Source organism: Apus apus, chromosome 1, assembly GCF_020740795.1.
Source record: "Apus apus isolate bApuApu2 chromosome 1, bApuApu2.pri.cur, whole genome shotgun sequence".
NCBI lineage: Eukaryota > Metazoa > Chordata > Aves > Apodiformes > Apodidae > Apus > Apus apus.
This window is the reverse complement of record NC_067282.1, coordinates 49,998,391-50,023,405: the sequence shown is the minus strand read 5'-3', so window position 1 is coordinate 50,023,405 and position 25,015 is coordinate 49,998,391. Positions and strand designations below refer to the sequence as shown.

Below are 25,015 nucleotides of genomic sequence, written 5' to 3'. Positions count from 1 at the left end.
ACTTAACTTTTAAAAGATCAAGCAGTTTTGTTGTCTTGTCTTCCAAAGGAAGAAGATGTATCTAACACACATGAGAACATGCTTTTAAACAATGCTGTTTGATCCGGCAATTGCTGCGGTCAGGCAAAGTGCTGGAACGTGCAGAATTTCTCTCCTCAGGCACAGTGATGGATACACCCTCTCTAAGCCTCAAGATCTGCATAACCAGTAAAGCCTGAATGGATAAACTTACATTTTGTTTCATGTGTTGTGGACAATCCATAAGTACACTGAGTAGCTTTTGATAAAACAGTTAAAGTATGGTGGAGAAGTAGTTTCTCCTGACTTGATTGGTGATTTGCAAATAAGGAAAAATGCTGGTTTTCAAAACACAAAAAGTGATCACATTGATGAATTTCCTAGATTTGCCTGAGAAGCTTGCACTTCAGGGAAGGCAAAGGAGCAATATGCAGATCAAAAGAAAATTTACCTTGAGAACTGAGAATAATACATAGAAATACACATTATAACTGTTAACCCATTTTATCCACTGAATGGCTATGACTCAGTAACCTTATTTTATTCATTCAACCTTTACAAGTTCTCATGTGTTCATTTTTCCACTTTTTTTTTTTTTTTTTTTTTTTTTTTTAATGAGATTCTATAGAAATTAATTGAGGGAAAGCAGTTAATACTTCCCAAACAGTGATGTTAAAAATAATCAGAATCAAACAGTGTCAAACAGTATCAGGCAATTACTGAAGCAATCCAACATCTGATGTTAAGTCACGGACTGAAAGGAATTGGAAAAACCTCAGAGTAATTTTAATATAACCAAGACTAGCTATCACATCTTTAATACATATCTATGTGTGAGAATAAAAGTATTCTATTCTGATAAAAAGTTTGTTCAGGTTAGTGAAATGATTCTCATGGACTTCAGTGAATTTGAAATTGCGCACTTTGTGAAAAGATCACAGAGAAGACATACAAATCTAATCTGCTTATATTTTCTAGCATTGGTTCCTCCAATAAAAATGAGATACATGCTTACAAATCAGTCATTACCTCTATTCTTCTGCTATTACCTATTTTATGTTAACTCTTAGTTTCATATTTCACAGCATGCTTAATACAGCTTTGCTGTCTTTTTTTCCATTCCTCTAACATTCACATAAGTAAGGAAAACACTGTTGACTGTCCACATAGAAGGGTATTTCATCCTATTTGTCTTTTTTTCCCCGTTACAATGGCACATACATATGTGGATGCCTTCTGATATGATAATTCATATCTGCCAAATATCACAGTGATTTGGCAAAGGGTTTGATTTGTTTAAAAAGTCAGAATCCTGAAGTCAGGACTCTGCACAGAGCTAGGCTCCCCCCAGTGGAGACCTCTTCAATATAGCAAAGCCTCTTCGTTTTATCCCGAGTTGACATGTAGAAGTGCCTGCTGTGTAACTGTAGATCACAGCTGCTTGCACCACCTCCAGCTCTGTGACTTTTTTCAACCTCAGCACCTCATGCCAGATAATACCCAAGAAACCTGCACCACACTCTGTTTGTAGGTGTGCACATGTGTATAGGAGACCCATAGAATCATAGAATCATAGAATCATAGAATCCTAGGGGTTGGAAGGGACCTCGAAAGATCATCTAGTCCAACCCCCCCTGCCAGAGCAGGGTCACCTAGAGTACATCACATAGGAACGCATCCAGGTGGGTTTTGAATGTCTCCAGTGAAGGAGACTCCACAACCTCCCTGGGCAGCCTGTTCCAGTGCTCTGTCACTCTCACAGTAAAAAAATTTTTTCGGATATTCACCTTGAACCTCCTATGCTCCAATTTACACCCATTACCCCTTGTCCTATCACTAGTCATCACTGAGAAGAGCCTAACTCCATCTCCCTGACACTCACCCCTTACATATTTGTAAACATTGATGAGGTCACCCCTCAGCCTCCTCTTCTCCAAGCTAAAGAGACCCAGCTCCCTCAACCTTTCCTCATAAGGGAGATGTTCCACTCCCTTAATCATCTTAGTAGCTCTGCGCTGGACTCTTTCCAGCAGTTGCCTGTCCTTCTCGAACTGAGGGGCCCAGAACTGGACACAATACTCCAGATGCGGCCTCACCAATGCAGAATAGAGGGGGAGGAGAACCTCCCTTGACCGACTAACCACACCCTTTCTAATGCCCCCCAGGATGCCATTGGCCTTCTTAGCCAAAAGGGCACATTGCTGGCTCATGGTCATCCTCCTGTCTACCAGGACTCCCAGGTCTCTTTCACCTACACTACTCTCCAGCAGGTCAGCCCCCAACCTATACTGGGACATCGTGTTGTTCTTCCCCAAATGCAAAACTCTACACTTCCCCTTGTTGAATTTCATCATGTTTCTCCCCGCCCAACTCTCCAGCCTAAGTCTCTCTGAATGGCAGCACAGCCTTCTGGTGTGTCAGCCACTCCTCCCAGCTTAGTGTCATCAGCAAACTTGCTGAGGGTACATTCTATACCCTCATCCAGGTCGTTGATGAAGATGTTGAACAACACCGGTCCCAGTACCGACCCCTGAGGGACTCCACTGGTCACACACCTCCAACCAGATTCTGCCCCATTGACTACAACTCTCTGACTCCTTCCCATCAACCAGTTCCTAATCCACCTCACTACCTGGTCACCAAACCCATACCTGATCAACTTATCTACAAGGATGCTGTGGGAGACGGTGTCAAATGCCTTACTGAAATCAAGATAAACCACATCTACCGCTCTACCATCATCTATCCACCTAGTAATTTCCTCATAGAAGGCTATGAGGTTAGTCAAACATGATTTACCCTTGATAAAACCATGCTGACTGCTCTTGATGAGCCCCATGTCCTTGATATGCCTAGAGATAGAGACAAGAATAAGTTGTTCCATCACCTTTCCAGGGACGGAGGTGAGGCTGACCGGTCTATAGTTACCCGGGTCCTCCTTCTTGCCCTTCTTGTAGACTGGAGTGACATTTGCTATCCTCCAGTCCTCAGGCACCTCTCCTGTTACCCATGACTTACTGAAGATGATGGAGAGTGGCCTAGCAATGACCTCCGCCAGCTCCCTCAGCACCCTTGGATGCATTCCATCTGGACCCATCGATTTATGGATGTCCAGATTACTCAACTGATCCCTAACCCAATCCTCATCTACTATGTCCTCACCTATCTTGACTACTTCTGGGGCTATAACCCAGACCCATGTCCTTCTAGAGCAGCAGATGAATGTAACAGATCAGACAGGGCATATTAGATTGACCAAGATGCCTACTTTCAGGCAACTGAACTGAGGATAAGATCTCTACCAGCCGCAAAGGCAGTTTAGAGACAGCTCACATGGAGGCACATATACACACACAGCTAAATTACAGCCCTAAATATCCAACTGTACGTTACATCTCATTTTTATTGGAAGGAGCAAGGAATGCAAAAAAAGTACAATCCCACTATGGAGGCCTTATTTAGTTGCTTAAAAATGTTTAATGGCATTTTCAATGGTAGATGCTGTTTATGTGCCTGTCCAGAAGAGCATGGATATCCTTTAGGTCCTATGTCACATCCGCATTTTTACTTAAAATGGTACTAGATGGCTGTGCCCAGACAATTAAACTAAATTCTACATACCCAGTTATCACTGACTCAAGAACCCTTTGTATAAAAGCTTGCATCAGGCAAAACAACAAAGACAAAAATTTAAGTCAAATTGGTTCTTGGTTTAGAAGTTTTAAAATAATGTGTGAAGAATATGAACGCCCCCTAGGAAACTGGCTATTTTTGTAACTGTAGATTCAGTTTTTGACACAAATTTTGCCAAGGATTCAGATGAAATTTGTTAAAGTAGGTAATGTTAGTAAAATAATTCTGTTATAAAAATCTCTTTAGAATGACATGAGTATGTTTTTTATGACCCATCTCAATTTTTTATTATTACTCTTTCCGAGATGAAAATCATAAAGTATGTGATATAAAATGTCGGTTATGATCCATGGCTGCAGAATCCTATTACCAAGAGCACAAATATTAGACAAAATAATAAATCATGCTGCACATGTCTAATCAATAGATTTTACAATGTGGTCTAAACAATAACAAACCTTTAAGATTTAACTACATTGCTAGTGCCTCAGCAACCCACAGATGAATGAGTACAATAATCAGCTTCTTGATTTATTGGCTATTTTTGCATCTCTAAACAGCATATGATAGCACCAGCCACTTGTGTTTATGATTCTGCATTATGCTGTCATTTTAGGAATTTTTACAAGATTTGTTAATCAGGTTTATTCTATTGGTATGTTTCTGACTTTATAATCACCAAAACTATGCCAAAGATTTGTTTTGCTCTCAGACAACTTGAAGAATGACAGCAAAGCAGACCTATGTTTACTTTAAATATTGAACAGCTCCTGTAAACACCTTATGATGGCAATCTATGTAATTTACACTACTTTCAGAAACTCAATGACCAATCAAATTATGCTAGTTCAATACTGTAAGAGTATCACAGCTCTACGTCATTTAGGTTTATGGGCCCAGACTAACATAACATCCAGCCACATAACAGAAGTGGTGAGTTTTCAATCAGTATAAATCAAATACATTTAAAAACGTTTTTAATATCACAAAGATGAGCCAAACAAGCTCTTTTTATTAGTACTAAATGATTTTTTTATCTGCAGGTTCAGTGATTTTTGCCTCTATCCTTTATGATATATTTGTAGTAACTGCTCTACAATATCCTACAGATACCTTCTGCAGCACTATGGTGAATGATGTCTAGCATTTACCATGGGTGACATGTCAACTTCATTCTTCGACTGCACTTAAAATTATTATCTGTACACTCCTAAGTCAAAACTTGGGGCTGTCAATATATTAGCCCATTAATTTTTCAGAAGAACAGTAGTATCTCTCTTCCTGGTTTTGCTAAAAACAAAAAACATGGCTAGGAAAAAAATGTAGATAAGCACTTGTTTGTTTAATGTATTGCATTTGTTCAGTTGGTTTCTCATATCAGTACATATATAGATTCCTTTTTTATAATAGTGTATTTAACAAAGTGATTATAAAGTGATGTAGAATAACTATTAGGTCATTGCTTTAAAAGATCCTCAAACTTTCATTCACTTTTTTTAACCTTTCTGCTCCTGAGAGTCACGGGTAGTTTTATATTATAAAGATATCACAAGGCAGTAATCAGTCCAGTGGATTACTGGCTTTAAAAGACAACACAATGTATATACATGCCTTATTTACTACAAGAACTCACAAACAGAAAAAAATATATATTTTTTTAATTTATTTTTTTTTTTTCTGAACATTAATCAGATTTAATGGAAATACTGCACAGAATGAAACAGAATTTTGGTTTGACTTAAAACCAGCTCTGCAATTCTCATACTTAATAGTGTTGGTAAAGTGTCTTTCTGCTAAAGGTACCTTAAAAAATTAATTTACATTTATATAGAATCACACTGTTATAAAAGCAGCTGTATTTTCTTAAGTTACCCTTTCTTCACACAAATACAGGTTCTATACAAGCTGTCACATGAGAAAACACATGGTCTAAATTCTGACTGTTACCATTTGAAATACCTATAGCACTTAACACAGTCTAATAAATTAAAAATCCAGTGTTAGTAGTGGGCAAAAAAGTTGTGAAGACTTGTAATTCAGTCGTAATTCACCAGCCTACTTTACATATTATAAATTAATTCACACTTATGGTAACATACAGAACCCAACAAATTATAATCACACAAGCTAAAATCAATCCTTGAACTACAGACATAGTATTTAGCAAGAATGCCTTTCACAGTCCAAAACTGCTGAGCCTACATTAACTTAAGTGTCAGGCCATAATATAGAGGAATCCAGATAACTAAACCCAAGTAAAAGCTGAAAAACCTAATAATATTATGAATTTATCATGACTTCAAGAATCCTGTGGGAAACTATTAGCCTGTTGCCAGCTGCCCTTAATGTTCAGTGATCTCCTATGTTTTCCTTCTGTGTATGTGCAGTGCAAAAAATCCAGATGCATCAGACTATCTCTACTAAAGATTTATAGTCCAATAAGTGTATCTTGCATTCATTGCTTGGTTGGAGTCAAGGGGAATATCACAGGTACAGCTTACAGCCTAGCAAACAAAAGTCATTCAAAAATTATGGAAAATAATCATAATGGCAAATAAATTAATCCACCCAGTATTACATACATAATATTTTTGTTTAAAATCTATTAAACAGGAAAATATGCATAGGTGGGAAATTCAGTGTAATTATTCGTAACTACAAAGCAATGCAGAGTGCCAGATATCCTGCAAAATCCCCTAATCATTTATCATATCCGAAAAATGAGCTGGAAGAATAAAGTCTTCAAGACATCTACATGAATTATAAGGAATGAACTCATTAGGGCATTGCCTGTGAAAATTATATGGGAGGAAGATCAAAAGGATAAGCGCCAGTAGAAGATATCTGAGACTCACTAAAAATGCTCCTCATTAACACATATTTCAAATTAATCCTTTTCACAGATTACAGACTCACCATTGAAGCCAGTAAGAAAACAGGCAGAACAGATAAAACCTGTAACCTAACTGACTATGTTGCTTTATATTAGTGATACACCTCAGGCTTTATGGCCATAAATACTCATAACAAACTTCAGAATTTGTCAGGTCTTGTTTGGTCTAGAATTCATCTTATTTCTCTCTGAAAAAAAAATAAATTTAGGAAACTTGAACTAGAATCAGTTGACCATTGCCTAAGTTTTCCTGTGTTCAGTGGGAAATTACTCAAGATACTCAGATGTCAGGATTTTCTTGCATATCCTGTGATTTTGAGTTAGGTTTAGTAAGACTGTAAATGTATTTAGGGTTGGTTTTTTTTCAATTTGTTTTAGCTTTGCGGGTTTTTTTAGGTTTGTGAAAATCCTTAACTCTTTCTAAATTATTACATAGAGTATTGAAAAAAAAATGAAGTAATCATGGTGTAACTAAGCCCAAGGTCAGAGTGTACACCCTTGGCAAATATAGGATTGAAAAAAAAAAGTTAAGCCTGAGAGGGCCCAAGACCATAATGAAAGAAACCTCTATCAGCAGCACCATACTCTTCCCAGTGGAGAGCTCGGAACTGATGATTCATCTGAGCAATACCCAGAAGGCAGGAGCACAGCATCAGAGAAAATCATTGACATTAGCAAGTTGGTGTCTGACAGTTTTAGCTGGAATATTAATAGGAATTAGCAATCATAGATAATCTGGGCTATGAGCACTAGTGCCACTGCAATTACACTAAAAATAACTGTTGCACTTTGAAAGGCTGTTAAAATATTAACCACAGAAACAGCCAATTATCTGAGAGCCGTATGTAAGGCGTGCTCTCCTTTTTGCCTATAATGAAACTGTGAGGACTCAAAAGAAACTCATTCCTAATTTAACTGATGTAAAAGATCATTTAACTTTTATTTCAAAATTTAGTATGCTGAGGAATCTAGAAAAACACATCCCAAAGCCAGGTGAGATTGATTGCACTCAATTGTGCTACATCTTTTCAATAATCTGAATTGATTATTGTGCTTCTTACTCTTATTTTATAGTCTACTTAATGTAATCACTCATTTAATACACAACTTAGCTTAACAGTCCTGATACTGAATGTTTAGCCATGTCGAATTTGCTTTCTGAATCAACAAATTAATGGGTTTTTCTTTTCATTCTCCATCTTCCTATTTATACATTCAAGAACAGGCCCAACAATGCAACAGAACTCATGTTCAGCTGAACTGACACTGTGATCTCCAAATCTTGTACTCGCTTTTTATAAAATATCCAAATAAAAATACCTTTTTTCCATTCATTACTTTTTATAACTTAATGCAAATCATCACCAATAGTTCAGAAAATTCCTTTTTAAACTTTTCAGTGAAACTTACTACTGTTGATTTTAAAATATTTTGCCTTAGAATCTGCTATTTAACATACCCCTAAATTGTAATTGGAATGTAAAGTATTTAATCATATGTTGATAGATTATATTTCAATATTGAATGCCTGTTGTATGAATGAATGAAGAATGAATAATAATCACATTGTCCTGGTTCAAGGGGTTTCTTTTATCTAGTTATAATCAGTGATTACAGTTTTCTCCCAAAACTGTTTTGTTGCATATTTTTCCCCAATTTCTTATTATCTTTTTAATAGTGATAACTATGGGACCATTCATCTTGCCATTTTGGAAGCAACAAGAGCAGATTGGTTTGTGTGTTGCCAGGAGAAATAATAACTAGCAATAAAAAGAGCTCAACCAAAACCTTTTTTTTTTCTTGGATTCTGCTTACCTTCACTCCAATTTTGCATTGGTCTGTGTATTTTCCAGGCAATTGGTGGAAAAGATTTCTAAATTCTTAATATATTGCTTATTATCTTGGAATAATATAAACTCAGAGTTGGAAGCAGAACACTAAAGGACATCATAGCTTTAAAACTAGTATTGTATAACAAAGTATTCTGAAAACCTTTTGACATAAAATGGTGTGCATGGTTTACAAAAGGAAATTAAATTGATAATTATTTATGATACACATTTTAACACATTTTCCATAATAAATAAGGAAGGCAAGTAATCTCAGATGTATGAAAAGGGTATTTTTTGAAAGGGGGAATATGGAATTTATAGCAGGATGATGTTAAGTTAGGAGGGCCAGAATATTCATTGATTAGAAGAGTAAAATTTATTTCACATAACTTCAAATGTATGTATGTGAGCTAGTTAACCGAAACTCCCTAAAACTCAGGTAAGAAAAAACCCAGCTTTTCTAAGGCATGATTCATCTCTCTGACTTCAGATTACTTCTCTGACTACTTTTGGTTGATGTGAACTGCTCTCTGGAAGTGCTTGTTCCTTTTCCTTGACAATAAAAGGATGTTAGAACATTATTTGATCTACATTTAGTCAGGTGAATTCTTAAGATTTTTGTAAGGAAACAGTATTATGATAAAGTGTCATCAAATGTAATACTGTATCACAATTTATACAAATAAAGAGCTGAGATGATTATGCTTCTACAAAGTGTTCTTAATGGGAGATAAATTACAAACTTCTAATATATTTAGGTAAATCTTCTTTCTTTCTGTACAGCTGGGAACATCTGCCGGCGGCGAGGGAAGCAAGCAGTCCAGAATCAATGTGATTGATAAAGCAAGCTTCGATTTATTGAATACACAGTGTTACTTTTATACCCTTTTCCAAACCTACATGTAGTGAATTCATTGGATAGTAACCACGCATAGTGAATTCATTGGATAGTAACTACTTGTAGTGATTTCACTGGACGGCAACTACTTGCAGTGATTTTACTGGATAGTAACACACATCTGAGTTCCAGGGTTCTTCCTTGTTTTCTATCATTCTACTTCTCTACCTTGTCCTTGAGTTAGTGTAAGCTAACAGAGATTGTTTATACTTGTGTTAGGCTAAAAAAAGAGATTGCTTGTACAGCTGCTATTTGTGCTACACTCTCAAGGCCTCTCGAGGAGATAGCAGTGGCCCATGGCCCTGCTGCTCAAGCCATTCTGCAACAAACATCTTTTTCTTAGATTTAAATCAAGTATATATTAAATAAAGTATATATTCGGTTTCCAGAAGATTGCCTGAGCATCATGACTTTACATCCTATCTTTATAAAAAGTAATTATCAGGGAATTACAGAGGAATTACATATGAAGAGAAAGAAACCACCTCAGGAAGATTTCCGTTAAAGCTATGATGATGACTGATATCAAAAGAAACTTTTGTCTTATATTTAAAAGTCTAGAACTTGAATTGTTTATTTATTTATTTTTCCAATTATCCCAGATTTATGCTGGCAATATTCATTCAACTTCAGTGAGCTGCTGTTTGATTTATACAAGTGAAATGATAATCTGGTTCTAGCAGATGCAAGACTACAGAGCAACACTTCTTGCACTTCAAACGAATAAATATATTAATTATGTATCACTGAGTATTTAATCTGACAACTTTCTTCTAAGTGTTGGTTGAGGTTTAGTGAATTCCTGCATCTGATATTTTGAGGAATTCCACATAAAAAATCATCACACCACTCAGTCAAAGAAACCTGAGGAGTTTGTTTACATAACATATGACTACATCTCACGGCTTTCCAGAAGCCTCCGATGAATTTTAAAAGGGATTAGATGCATTTATCATCTTTCTCTTCGTGTTTTCCACAGAAGACTCAGGAACAATTAAGTTTATTACTGGATCTGTATTATGATGAAGTCAGTTCTATTCTACTCTATAATTATTGGATATCAAGAACAAAAACTGTATGTCCCTCTGCATAGCTCTGGTATGTTAGTCATTAGTGAACTAATCAATATTAGTGATTAGCTACATGGGCAAAATTCTGCTTAATGTAGGTAATGCAAAAGCATTTTGGATTATGCCATATATTTTGGTACCTAGTTTGTAGAATGCTGAAAAAAATGAATTAATTTTAAGTATGCACTTTCAAGTCTCAGATGTGTTAATAAATGTACCATTTCTAACTTGACAAGATAGAATATCTCAGTAGGTGTATTATCAGGTAGACAAATACACTTTCCCAGTTACAAGAGAAAACAGCACCTGACTGCAACAAAATCCAGTTCTCCAAACTGGTTAGGAAAAGACACAGTCTTAATATATACACTTACCAAATTTAAGTGAAATTCAGAAGATATTTCAAATTAGATAAATTGTTTGTAGAAGGACTTTTCTATGACACTTGCACCGAATATTTCGTGTACCTGCTTTCAATGACAACATCTTCAGATTAAATACCAATATGGATTGGAATAGTCCACTCCACTGTGACCCTTTCTTACCCAGTATGACTCCTGATTTTAATACAATTAAATTATACTCCAATTCATAACCCATTCTCTATAAACTAAGAACTAAACAATACATATTAAATGATTCACTGTTGCTAGTAGCTTTGGCACTTAGAATCATAGAATTGTTTTGGCTGGAAAAGACCTTTATGATCAGTGGTTAACCTATCACTGCCAAGTACACCACCAAGCTATGTTCCTAAGCAACACATCTACACGTCTTTTAAATGCCTCCAGGGATAACGACTACCACTTCCTTGGCCAGTCTGCGTCCATGCTTCACAAATCTTTTGGGGAAGAACTTTATCCTAATATCCAATCTAAACCTCCCCTGGCACAATTCAAGGCCATTTCCTCTTGTCCTATCACTTGTAACATGTGAGAAGAGACCTATCCCCACCTCACTACAACCTCCTTTTGGGTAGTTGTAGAGAGCAACAAGGTCTGACTTCAGCCTCCTTTTCTCCAGGCTAAACAACCCCATTTCCCTCAGCTGCTACTCATAAGGCTTTTATGGACATGCTCCAGCACCTCAATGTCCTTCTTGTAGTGAGGGACCCAGAACCAAACACGGTACTCAACGTGCAGCCTCGCCAGTGCCAAGTACAGGGGCGCAATCACTTCCCTAGTCCTGCTGGCCACACTGCTGCTGATACAAGTCAGGATGCTGTTGGCAATCTTGGCCACCTGGGCACAATGCTGGCTCATGTTCAGCTGCTATTGACCAACACTCCCAGGTCCTTCTACACCTAGCATCTTCCAGTCACTCTTCCCCAAGCCTGTAGCATTGCGTGGGGTTGTTGTGACCCAAGTGGAGGACTTCATTGCTGCCCATCTGAAAAATCAATAATGGATAATAATCTGAGGACTGTACCAGGGAAGACAGCTTTCTCTCAACATCTTTAACCTGGTCCCCACTGAGGCAGCAGTTTTCTGCAAGAAGTGGGTCCAGTCAGCATACTGGGGCCTTATTTTCCCTTCAGAAGGGTGTCTCCTATGAGAGATTTGCCTTTAGTTCCACTTCCAACCTCCACTTGCTTATATTCTGCTTGCTTCCAACTAACACTCTTACAGGACTTTATGCATTATTCAGGCCTGCAACAGAAGCTCTTAAGGCAAAAGTTCTGGATACTCTCCATGACATTCAAGCTATTTTAACAGAACAGCTTTTACGATGAAAAAGGTAAAAACACATTACAGTTAATTGTAAGGTTCCCATGTAGTCAGTTAAGGCTGCTAAATATGCTCCCACTGAGCATATCTGTAGGGAAAAATAGAAAACAAGGACAAAAAAACTAAAACACCTGGCAGAACAATGTTTCTCCTTAAACTTTCTGGGAGAGCTTTTGCCCTTGTAGCTTGTATCAGGTAGGACGGCCTTGGCCAAGGGATATCCCATCTGCTTTTTCCATCCACCTCTCTGACCTCACAGCACCAATGAAGAAGTCAAAACCTGGCTTTCTTTCTGTAGTGTGGATTTCCTTCTGTAGTCTATGTATGTTGTCAAAAATCTGTCTGCTCTATGATTTTTTTTTTAAATCCTCTTCTTTAATAGCAATACAAATTTTTCATTATATTATCTCACCTACTTTTCTTCTGATTCTGTCTGGCAAGATGCTGTTTAATGACAATGTTTAGTTAGAGCTCATTAAATGGACCAAGGAACAACAGATGTTAGATTTAAACATAAATATATTATGTTCACTGCAGTATGAATAGTTATGTAAATATGGGTTCATTAAATCATCCTCTTAAAAGCTTTGTATCTTAATGCTCCGTAACCTTCATCAAATTCTTTCCAAATATACAAAAGATAATTTGTCTTTTAAAATCCTACTTCTTTTTATTATTTTCAGAGATATCATGAATATAGCCAGTACATTATCTACTTTTACTCTACAGCTTTACTGGGGTGTTAATAGCCTTTCACCCTACCATGATTTGTAGATGCTAAGTTCTGTTTTGCCACTTCTGCTGCAACAGTACTGACTCACAAATTCTCAAGGCATGTAATGCTTTCCAGGAAGGAGCTGAAGATAGTATTTGCTGGAAATATTTGCCTCTTCCAAACTATACATCATGCAATTTGTCCCATCATGCAATGTGACAAGGGGTACACATCTCTTGTATCACTCCAATCTAGACAGTCACCTCCCTGATACATTTATAGCTCTATAGCCTAACTTATAGGTATTACTGGAATATCTCTCACTAAATAATGAAACCACACACAAACATAGGGTTAGGAGGAACCTGCGACTCTCTAATACATGCTTTGAACCCAGGGCGGGCACAACTAGATTTATGATCTCATATTTTAACACAATTATCTAAGCTACTCTCAAAAAATGCTCAGTAATAGAGAGGCCACAAACTCCAAGAAAATAATTCCAGTGCTTCATCATACTATTGTTTGCTCTCACCAATGAGAACAAAATATTTGCATTTGCTTCTTCCTCCTTTTAAATATTTCAAATTACATCTTCCCCACCTGGTTGTAGACATCTCCAAAGACCAAATGCATCTTCAGATGTAGATGAGTCTACAACTCAACTAATCAGTAGAGTGGATTATGGCATGATTCATCTGACCTAATTTAGGTGTCCATGTGGAAAGAAGAAGAATCACGCTGCTTTTCTCCTCTGTTTATACAGAGAAAGAAGGTGATTAGTTCACAGTAGCTTGGCGATGAATCTTACTTCGGAAAACTTATAAATTTATTTTTATTAAAAAGAGCAGTCCCACTTCATTCAGTCACAAAGCGGGTCCATTCTGCCTTTATGTAGTAGAACTTAATCCTAAAGACTTCCAAAGGAAAATCTAAATTGCCTAAATGATCTGTATAAATAGACAAGCTATGTGTATAAATAGGCAAGCTATATGTTTAGGAGGAGTTCCATATTCATAAATAGCTCTGGCTGATTAGGTACTTGAAAAATGTTTTGTTAACCTACTTCAGAATAGCATCACTTCTGACTCGTGTTTACTTTGGGAACCACTTAGCTCTCTACATCATTTCAACTTCTCCAATCTTCAACTCATTTTATTCCTACCTAAATATAGAATTGGCATATGTCCCCATCAAATGGTGTCCCGCTATTTTGGATTCTAGCTCTATTTTCCAGCCTTTAAATGAGCTCTTATTGTCCTGCCTCCCTTGTTGAGAGCACACTGATTATTTCACCTTTCAACACAGTAGCGAAAGTGTTGGCTGTACTTTCTGAAGAACCATACTGCAGTGTCTTTCTATTCTGACCGTGAAGACTTGCTAACCATTCAAATGCAAGTTTCCAAAGCGTTTTGCATCTGTTTGGCAGTAATTTAATCAAGACAATTCCCTGCTTACTTATAAGAATGCCATGTTGAATAGCCTAAAATTGACTTAGGAAAGACAAGTGACTTAATATCTGTGCTTCTCACATACCCACATATTTGTTCCATTTCCACACAGGGAAATCGTATTAGCTTGACCCAACTTATTCCTATTAAGTACAGTTTAATTGCTAGTCATCAACTTGATATGTTCTTGCATTTGGCTTCTAAATATTTCAGTTTTACATTCCCAGTAACTGTAATTAAGCTAAGCAGTCCAAAATGCTCTACCTTCCCCCTTTTCTGTTTAACAACAATAACAAAAATTAGCCCTTTTCAGTCTTTTGCTGCCTCTATAATCCAAGGACAACTATTAGTCCACTTGAGAATGCATACATTTAGAAAACAACTGGTGAAAACAAAAACAATTCTGAAGTGAACATCCTTTAGATCTTAAAAAACGCTGCTCCATAGGTGTGCAAAGACATCCTTTATCTGTTAACAGCATGATCAGCATTGGTGACAGCTGGGCTTGAGCAGAATTAACTATTTCCAGTGAAGCCTCGTAGGACATTTGAGAACATTTTGCCCTTTTCTGCATTTTTAAATGTCTCTGTATGAAAATCTCATTCATATTATTTACCCCTGGAGTAGCATAAACTATGATGTCAGTTATTAATAAACCTTTACAATGCAAAGTATAAGGCTCACTATAGAGCCTTCAAGTTTATACTGTTAAGTTCATATATAACCTTCAATAGATGCATGCCAATACTGATGAAAGCCTATGATGAAAGTGATGTTTACTAAATAATAATAACGCCAAACCCAAAACACACAAGGATGTAGGAGGCAAAAAATCTCATCAGTTTATCACACCTATCACACAAGTACACAGATTCATCACGGCAACTACCTCAGCTAAATACCTCCTTAATACCTCTAAATAACAGTAGAAAGGTATGGAGATATTTAAAGCATGATTCATCTGACCTATTTAAATGTTTATGGGAAGATGAATCATGCCAAAATATTTATGGGAAGATGAATCATGCAAAAAAAAACGTGCCTCTCTCATTTAGTTTTCTATTGAGGTAGCTGATGGTGACAAGCTCAACAATCCACTCTATTGTACTTATCATCATTATCTTAGCTATTTCACCTATATAGCTTGATTATCTCGGTTATAAATTTACTTACAACTCCTGTATTATTGACCTGTAACAGCTGTATCTGAATTTCCACTGTGGAAAATCATATCATACTCTGTCTTCTCCAGAGATTTGTTTGTCCAGAGATTATTTTCTTACAACTAGCTATGTTTTTAATTTGTAACACAGAACAAATTTCTGGTGAAAGTAATGACTTCTTAAAGCAAATATATATCCTGTACAGATGCTGAACAATATACCTCTGCAAGTGATATCCCCTTTCTTTTTGATGTCTGAAGTTAAGTTTAGCGTTGACCTAATATTCACACAAAAATAAATGTGTGTGCATCTCCTTTTATATATGCATACTGACCAGTGGACTCATAACTAATAGCTAACTCCCCTTTTTTGCTATAATTGCTCCTAGTGGTTCCTTCCAAGACAAGCTGTGTGGTTCTACAGACAGGTCTACTACAGCGACCAGTCAGAAAAAAAAACAGTATGGCTGAAACAGGGTGAGCTTCAGCACCCTCCACACTATTCCAATATCTCTCCAGAAAGCTTCCCATTCCCTTCATCCCTCTGACACCCCTGGGCACATAGCACAGCACCTTGGGTTCATTTTGGTGGGTGCAGTGCATCCTTCACATTTTTGCAGACTGAAAAAAATGCATTAAAAAGAGAAAGGTTATGTAAAATCAAGAGTACACATACAGCAAAGTGGTACATGAAAAGGATGCGATCATTCTGCTCTAGAAGGAGGTAGGGCTAAGTGGTGTGGATACAAAACATACCATATTATTTGGCCTGCAGTCTGATAATGCCTCCCTAGACTTAATTAGTTATCAATGTTGATATAGATAACATGTCCAGTTCTGGGCAAGCTTCCTTCTATAATCTGGAAGACAGTGCTGTAATATTCTCTCCCTCTTGTGCACTTTTCATCTCAATTCCAAATTTTGTACTTGGTTCCAGAAACCAAGATGGGGCTCCCCCACTCTCTACTAATAGTGATGAAAGAGATAAAAGATGTACAGGAGAGAAAAGCAATGGAAGTTGTGTGCTGCCTACTAAAGATTTAAAGTAGTAGCCCAATCCTCCACTCAATTTAGCAGATGCCTTTTAATCCCCTGTCAAATCCAGTTTCACAAGAAGATCACACACTATTATTTCTTGAACTGGCCACTTGTCTAGCAGTGACAAAATGGATGTCACCACAACTCTTCTCCAGACTGCAGTCCATGGAGAATGAGGTGAGAAAAGGAAAACCAAGAACACTGATCTGCTGTGACCATCTGTCCTGGTTTGAGCCAGGATTAAGCCAGTTTTTCTTTTGCTGATCTTCTTTTTTTTTCTTTTTTTTTTTTTTCCTTCAGTGAGCTTTCTTTTAACTAGCAACTGTGTGTTCTGCTAGGTTGATAAGACACTGGAATGTTTTTGTAATTGCTGGGCCTTCAAGGTCACGCCTTCGCTCTGCCGGCTCAGACACTGCGGGGAGATCTGTGGCCCCCCCATGGGAGGCTGGGTTAAACAGACAGCAAAATGGGCCAGAGATATTGCATTCCATATATCTACGTAGGCTCGGGGGGAAGGTCGGAGATGACAGAAGACAACTTCCTTCCTTCTTCCCTTCCCTTCTCTTCCGTCCATGACCGGCATCCGGGGAGGACTCCGTCCATCCATCATCGTTGACCCCCGACCTCGAGCTCTCGTGACCCTCATCACTCTCCGCTTTTCTCCAGCAGCAGTTCCGGGATTCCTCAGGACTGTCCCATCTGAGGGGAGTGCTGTGGGAGTTGCTGGGGGTGGGGGGAGGTGAGGGGCTTTTGCCCACACCTGTATATAATTGTATATATTTTCTTATATCATTCATTAGTGTCTTAATTAAAGCTGTGTAGTTCAGTTTTCAATCCAGCCAAGTCTCTCTCTTTTTCTCTCTCTCCTTCCCTACCTGGATGGGAGGGGGAGGGGATCGAGACCATTGTTGTCGGACCTGAGTCAAACAGTGACAACACTTTATTGGTGCCCAACGTGGCGTTCCAATTATATGCTTCTCATAGAAGAACACCATGTAAATTAGTTCTACTTTAATCCTAAGGGATAAGGGATAACTGCAGCTTTTGAACACAGATTATTTCTCTGAACACATGGTATTCAACAGATGCAAAAGCTTTCTCCGTTACCATGAAAATCACCTGTCAAGAAAACAACAAAATACTCCCTTCCTATATCCCATGCATGCTGTCTCAGTTTCCTGAGACTCTTAAAAGTGCCTTGCTCTTCTCTTCTGTGACAAGAAGTTACCAGAAGTTTGTGAATATTAAATATTACAGGAATGTTCCATTGTGAGAACTCATTTCCTCTATTTGTGGACCTCAGTGGGATGACATTTATGGAAGAGATACAGGATCATCTTGCTGTTTCTTAAGACTCTTTAACATTGCGGCCAGTGGTTCAAGAACACACCTTGAACCAGCTTGACTGCTGATGAAGGACTCTCCTTGAGGATGGGAAATTGCCCTCAGAAAGCTATAACTTGACTTGAAGCAAATGGCATGGAAGGTATCCCTTGCTGACAGATAACGTAAATTAATATACTTAATTCTGTCTATGATAAATCCATGAGTAGTCACATGCTAGGAGGCTCAAGAACAGAGCACGTGCAATGAATAGCACTGAAGTGTGAGTCTGAAGCTGCAAGGAGTGTTACTTACTTGAAGGTATCAGAGGATTTTTTAAACATCTGTTTCTTATCTTCTCTGATTTATTCCTATCATGAGGATTTATTATTTTTTCACTTGACATCTTTCTGCATGGTTTGGTTCAGCTGCAAAATTAGCTGACTTTCGGTATGGTGTGAGCAATAATCATTGGTCATTTAGGAACCATGGAAGAAAGTAACATTTTAAGAACCACTATGGATCAACAGGAAATATGTGGCTTAGGAAACTTTCCTCTACATGACAGCAAGATGACACTCATAACTTTTTTTGTGAAAAAATGCACCATGATGTAACCATTCCACTGAGCAGACACAGGTCTGTGAACACTCATATTACAGTCATATGTCTTTATAGATGGTACATGCAAAAAAAAAGACTGAGGAATAATGCAAAAAGGCAAAAAACCCCAACTAGCAGTCTTGTTTTATTCTTTTAACTGTTGATGCACTACTTTATGCATCATTAATAACTTGTTGCTACAATTCCACCAAATCTATAGTCTTCAATAAGTAAATATTGTTTTCAAATTTATCCTTGATGGCTTAGTTTATATATAGGTATGTAATACAACAATGCAATTGTGTTGTTTTTTTTTCTTGATGTTCTGAGATGGGGGGGAACAAAGTGGGTAATACTTTTTCCTTTCTATATGCTTAAGAATGATTATTTGTAGTATCATGATAATCAGAGAATTCCTGCCAAAGTGTTGCCTTTTCAAAGTATAAAGCAGTATTCCTTTCACCTTACTTAAGCCATTTAAAGTCAAATACTCCACCCACCCTAGCTACTTGGATAATCAGAGGGCTCAGACAGACATTTCACATTTTACTTCTGAGGCAAATCTAAGATTATTTATTAATTAAAATGATGCTTTAAATGTGCAAGTCATAGCTCCCACTCAGACATACACCTTTGAAGTGCAATTCATCCTATTTATGGCAGCCATCTACCTTAGGATGGGATTAATTCCACTTCGGAGTTCCTTTTCTTTCTTCATTAAGTATGCTGAGCCTAAATGAGGCAATAGATTAGATACTGTTTTAGCTACTTTAAAGGGGGCTAGAATTAGAAAAGATTAATCTCACTCAGAGGGTTTCTACAAATACAATCAAGTGAACTTAGTACCAAGTTTACCTACCTCATGGGTCTTTTTCTTTTTATTAATGTACAGAAAAGACAAAAAAGAATAAATATTTGCTATAAAATTCTCTGCTGTTTGGGAACCTTTGAGTGTTAAAACAATTTTGTAAGGGCCTTCAAGTGCAAATGGCTAACACAATAATGAAATGTAAATTTGCCTTTCACCTGATTATATGCTAACTCCTGATGAAGCCTAAAAGTTCTAACCCATTACATAAATTAATTATTTTCTGCAAAGAATCCCCAAAACTCAGGAATCATAAGGGGAAAAAAACCACCCTAGTAAAATCTGCTCCTGCTGGCTGTACTGATACTGTCCAACACTAATAAGATATGCTACCACTGACAGTTTATTTGGTCAAACCCTGAAACTTTGGTTAGCATTGGAGAAAGGGCATGGGAAGTTCTTACTGGAACCCTATTAAATGTGTAAGACTCAGTGATATACTATTAAACATATCCTAGCATGTTTAGTGTTTTGTACTCATTTACTATATATCTACCAGTAATATATTTATTTTTAACATTAATGAATGCATATTGCTCAATATCCAGATCTGTTACCACTCATTTAAGAATTTAATGATTCCCATTTTTCATGCCCAAAGTAAAGATGCAAAACACTGTTATTTCAATATATTTTTCCTAAAGAATATGCTACTGTATTATTTTTTGTGATTCATCCCATAGAAATAGCAAACTGGAAAAGGAATACTGCAGTGAAAACAGGCTGCACTGTGCTGACTTTTCTTAAGATACTTTTTCTAGAAAACAATTATTTCCATTGCAGTTCAATTTGAAATTACTTTCTGAACTACATCTTTACTTCTAAAAATTGACCTACAATTAACTATTCTAAGTATCTTTATCTCCATGTGCATTAAGACTCCAGAATTATTGTCTTCCTGGATCTGGCTGCATGACCAGTTCATTTCCTGAATCTCTGTTGAGGTAAAAGCCACGTACGCAGCAATTCCCCATCCCAGAAAATAAACTTCAATTTATTTCCCTAACAAGGCCCATGATCAAAATATCCAGGAGAGCAAGACCTGAAGGCAGGAAGCCACTGATTATTACATAATAATTCAAGTTTTCAAGAATGCTGGTATACTCAGTTCAGCCAGCTATAGAGACAGATTTCTAAGCAGCATCCTAGCATACTGAGGGTGAAATAAAACCTTTTTGTAAACTGATACTCTCCAGTCTTTCTAACTTAGCAAAAATCACAGAATGATTAAAAGAAATCCAAAGACTGTGGGTTTTACTAACACCTGGGCTAGCAGAGATTTCTGCCTTCAGCAGAAGATGGATAAAACAGCTAGCCTAATCCTTCAAAGTACTGCCTTTTCTGATGATCACTTCTGCCTTTCTTGAGGGAGATTATTTATTATTTAAAAGCTAATATCTCAAAGATATTCTGACAGTTAGTTATGTACACCAGTTGAAAATAAGACACAACCTAATGTATTGTTAATGTGTAAGTGCAACCAAGGTTGCAGCATCCATCTATCTCACACAGTGGCCTCCTGTACAGCACGGGACAGAATAAATAACCTTGTTCCACTAATGCTCCAGAGATAATGGTTTTCAGACCAGTAAGAGTTTCTAAGTTTCTCTGAGAAAAATGATACAAGTCTTTGCTGGGTTGGATAATTTACTTGTTCTTTATCACATAATCATTTGTTGATCTTTGATCTCAAAGGCCAGAGGGGAGAATGAGCCTGGAAATCACGTACTGTTCATACTGATAAGGAAGTCATTGCTTATTGGTGTTACCGGTCCTTGATCTGTTTTGTTGAGCTGTGGTTTGATCCTTGACTGTGAAACATAAAAAATTAATTCATGTTGTGTGTTAGTGGAACTTGGTGCTTACTTCTTCCCAGGAATGAAAAACTGTGCATGGGATGCTAGCCAGAGATCCTGGATCAAATGCTGACAAGCAAAGCTACTGCATTTTCAAATAATGTGTTAAGTATGCTTTTCTGAAGGAAAACAATTATTTGTATTAATAGTGAGAACAGGGCTCTTCTTTTATTTAGCAGGCAGGAAAGAAATCTATTCTGGAGAATGGAGTTTGAAAAGTTTTCAAAGCTGCTTGAGTTTCAGCCTTAATTTTCATGCTGAATGAGTCAAAAATAGTGAAACTTACCTAATTCCTTCAGGGACAAATCAATTGTACTTGGATCTCCTATATTCTGTTCAGTGTTACAGATTAGTACACAAAATAAGTCTATCAGTTCTGCAGGAGCCTTCAAGAAGAGCCAGGGCTGCTACAATGTTTCATAGTTGGTTCTGCACATTATGTGAGAACCAGGTTTTTGCAATGGGGACCTCTAACTTTTGTATGACACTTCTGTCAGGGTAAAACTTTTTAAAACCATAGATATTAAAGTGTTTCTACATATTTATGGAAGCACACTTTTTGAGCACCATCAGGCATTTACAAACTGCAGCACCTATAGAGTTAGGCAACAGCCAAATGTCAGGTTTTCAGATTGCAGTTCTGAATGCAGACAATCAACATTTTATTCAGCTTCTTGCATTCACTATCAAATATAAGTTTGTGAATAAGTAAGTCATCCAAAATCATGACCGTTGAATATAATTGACTTCTTCCTGGCATCACATGAAAGTCAGTTATCCACTGTACACATTAAGCCTATTCACACAGTTGTATTAAGAATGTCTGCCAGTTTGTGGGTGGATACAGAATATATGCTTCAGCAGGCTGTCACGTGTTTGGTGTTTAATTACTTTTGTGGACTTAGCTTCTTAATAATCAAATGGTTTTTTAAGATTATTTATAGAATTAGAAGTTTATTTTCACTGAATGTCAAGCACTAAAATCTGAAAAAAAAAATTTCCATTTTTCTTCTTGTGCAGTAATAAAGAATGCAGCATACAAATGGCCTGTCAGTCAAAGTTACAGCATAGCAAGTGATTAACTGGCACTCTGAACTGTGTATTTCATTGAGTAAACAGGTAAGACTGCTTATGCTATTAAAAGCTATCCAATGTAAAATTTGATGTTAGATCCTTATTTGTGTTAAAAGCAATTAATAGCTCTTTGTTAAAAAGCACTGCCATCCATTTGTGTTTCAGTAACAAAAATACTAGCAGACTCCATTCAAAACTAGTAGGTGCTCAACATAGATGTTGTTATGATAGGGTATTGTACAGAATCTATTTCATAGTACTGCACTATAGTTAAGTTATAGCAGGAAGCTGTATTCTGAGATTAGGATGTGTGCTATGTTACTTAGTACTGAGGATATGGAAACAGAAGTAAAATAATATTTCCCACAATAATGCAAGGCAGTTTGGATCGCTGAAGAGTATTAGCAATCGAAGCTTCAAGTTCCAGGAATCCCTAACTGACCTGAGGCTGACTGGCTGTGAAGACTCAGAAGTCCTGTAATTCCCTTTATTTCTATTCCTTTGCAATGTTAGGATAATATACTTACTTGAATTAGAAAAAGATTGGGAGGATTATTTATTATTTTATCAGCATGTTTCATATATTAAGTGTATAAATATTCTAGATATTTTTTATGACTACATGAAGCCATAAAATTTGTCTGAAGCATCATTAATATTGCATCTTTTTTTCACATTAAAAAGAGAGATAAAAGTATATGACTTGCTGCATGTCACTATCATGTTTTCTATTATTGACTGCTTTCTCTGTTACCTGTTATCCTCTGTAACAATGGGGAAAGGAAGGTGGGGGGGCTATTGTGCTAGTGTCAAGCAAGAAAGAATTAACAGATAATTATAATTCTTACAAGCAGCTGAGGAATATTACCTGAAAGACAAAAACAAAGATAATTCTGATCTCTAGCTAAGTATTTTTATGAAAAGGAATATACTGAAATGCAGACTATCCAAGAATTTTTTTGGATGGACTGTTAGCAATTTGTTCCACAAAACAGAAAGCAAGAAGACCTAGGCCTTATGAAAGAAAAGAGATTGTTAGGTGGGTGTCCACAGATTCAAAGTGTTTTCAATTCTTAGAATGGCAAGGAGGAGGAATATAAAATAAACACAAAACACAAAAGACATTTAAAAAAAAAAAAAAAAAAAAAGCAAGAATTCCAGAAACTCAAATTACAAGATACCTTGGGAAAAAAACACAACTAAGAATGTCTTCCTTAAAGAAATTCTATTTTAAATGTGACTGCAAATTATCTAGGACAGAAGAAAGACGGACACTGAACAAGACCAACTTTGTAAAATCACAAAATCGTTACTTCATATACAAGCATACGTACAAAAAAGGACTACTATTCAAATCACTATGGTAAGAAATTAAGAACAAAACAATAACGGAACTACCAGGAACATGGAAAGATACGCTGAGAAAAGCGAAGGCACAGAATGTGAAACAACTAGCAAGGTACACACAAGATAAACAAAGAAGATCAATAAGTACATTCATTGCAAGAGGAAGACAAAAGGAAAAGCTGGTCCACTTCTCATTTGTGAAGGATGCTCTCAATTTATGGCACTAACAAAAACCTAAACATGTAATGCATTTACTGCTTCAGCCTTCACTAAAAAGATTAGATACAATCAGGCAGATAATGTAATTAGCACAAACAAAGCATTTAAGGAAAAAAAAAAAAAAGGAAGAGGGAACAGGTTTAAACATGTTAGTTGGCTTTAAATCATCCAGACACGATACACTTCAGGGAGTATAGAGAATTTGCTGAACCCATTTCAGAAGCACTAAAAAACTCAGATGATGAATGGGATTTTTTGAAGACTGGAAAAAAAAAAAATCAAACAAGTCACTTATCTACCCTTAAAAAAGGGAAAGTAAAAAGAGCTGGAAAACTATACATCAGTCAAACTACTTCTCATTTCTAGAAAAATACTGGAATTTATTAGCAAACAAAAAGACTGCAAGCCTCAGCAAAAAGGATGATGACTAAAAACTTAAACAACTCTTCAAAAAAAATTTCTTTAAGGGGGGGTAGGCTGGTGGTAGCTGTGAAGGGGAGTGAGTAAGAGAGAGAGTGAAAAGCAAGATTTTACTTGTTTAGTAGGCAAAAAAAGATTGAGTGAAGCTTCTGATACTAATATAATGCTCTCATAAGCTGACTAAAAATGGTCTAAGTTGGCTGTGGACGCTATCTACCTGGATTTTAGTAAAGCTGGTGGCTCATGGCATAAATAGGTGTACTATTCATTGGGAAAAAACTGGCTAAATGGCCAGGACCAAAGAGTTATAATCAGTGGAGTTAAACCCAGTTGGCAGCCAGTCACTAGAGGTGTCACCCAGGGCTCAGTTTTGGGGCCGGTTTGTTCTATATCTTTATAAATTATCTAGATGAGGGGATTGAGGGCTTCATCAGTAAATTTGCAGACAACACCAAGTCAGGTGGGAGTGTTGATCTGCTTGAGAGTAGGAAGGCTTTGCAAAGGGATCTGAACAAATTGAATCGATGAGTGGGGCCAACTGTATGAGGTTCAGTAAGGCCAAGTACCAGGTCATGCATTTCAGTCACAACAGACCCAGGCTACGCTACAGGCTTGGGGAAGAGTGACTGGAAAGCTTCCCAAGCAGAAAAGGACGTGGGGGTGTTGGTCAACACCCAGCTGAACATGAGCCAGCAGTGTGCCCAGGTGGCCAAAAAGTTTTAAGAAATACAAAATTTTGAAATCTGAAGGCGTTGCCAAGCTGCAGATAGCTGTAAGCATTCTTGCTGATGGAACTAAAATTCAAAATGACCATTGTATACTGGATACATTTCTGTAAAAACAGGACGAATTTCCCCAAAGAGAAAAA

General features: G+C 37.0%; 1 protein-coding gene across 1 annotated transcript in view; it reads right to left on the bottom strand.

The window, feature by feature from the left end:
- The window catches only part of GPC5 (glypican 5), a 686,278-nt gene that overhangs the window by 575,702 nt on the left and 85,561 nt on the right, over nucleotides 1-25,015 (bottom strand). The window lies entirely within an intron of this gene.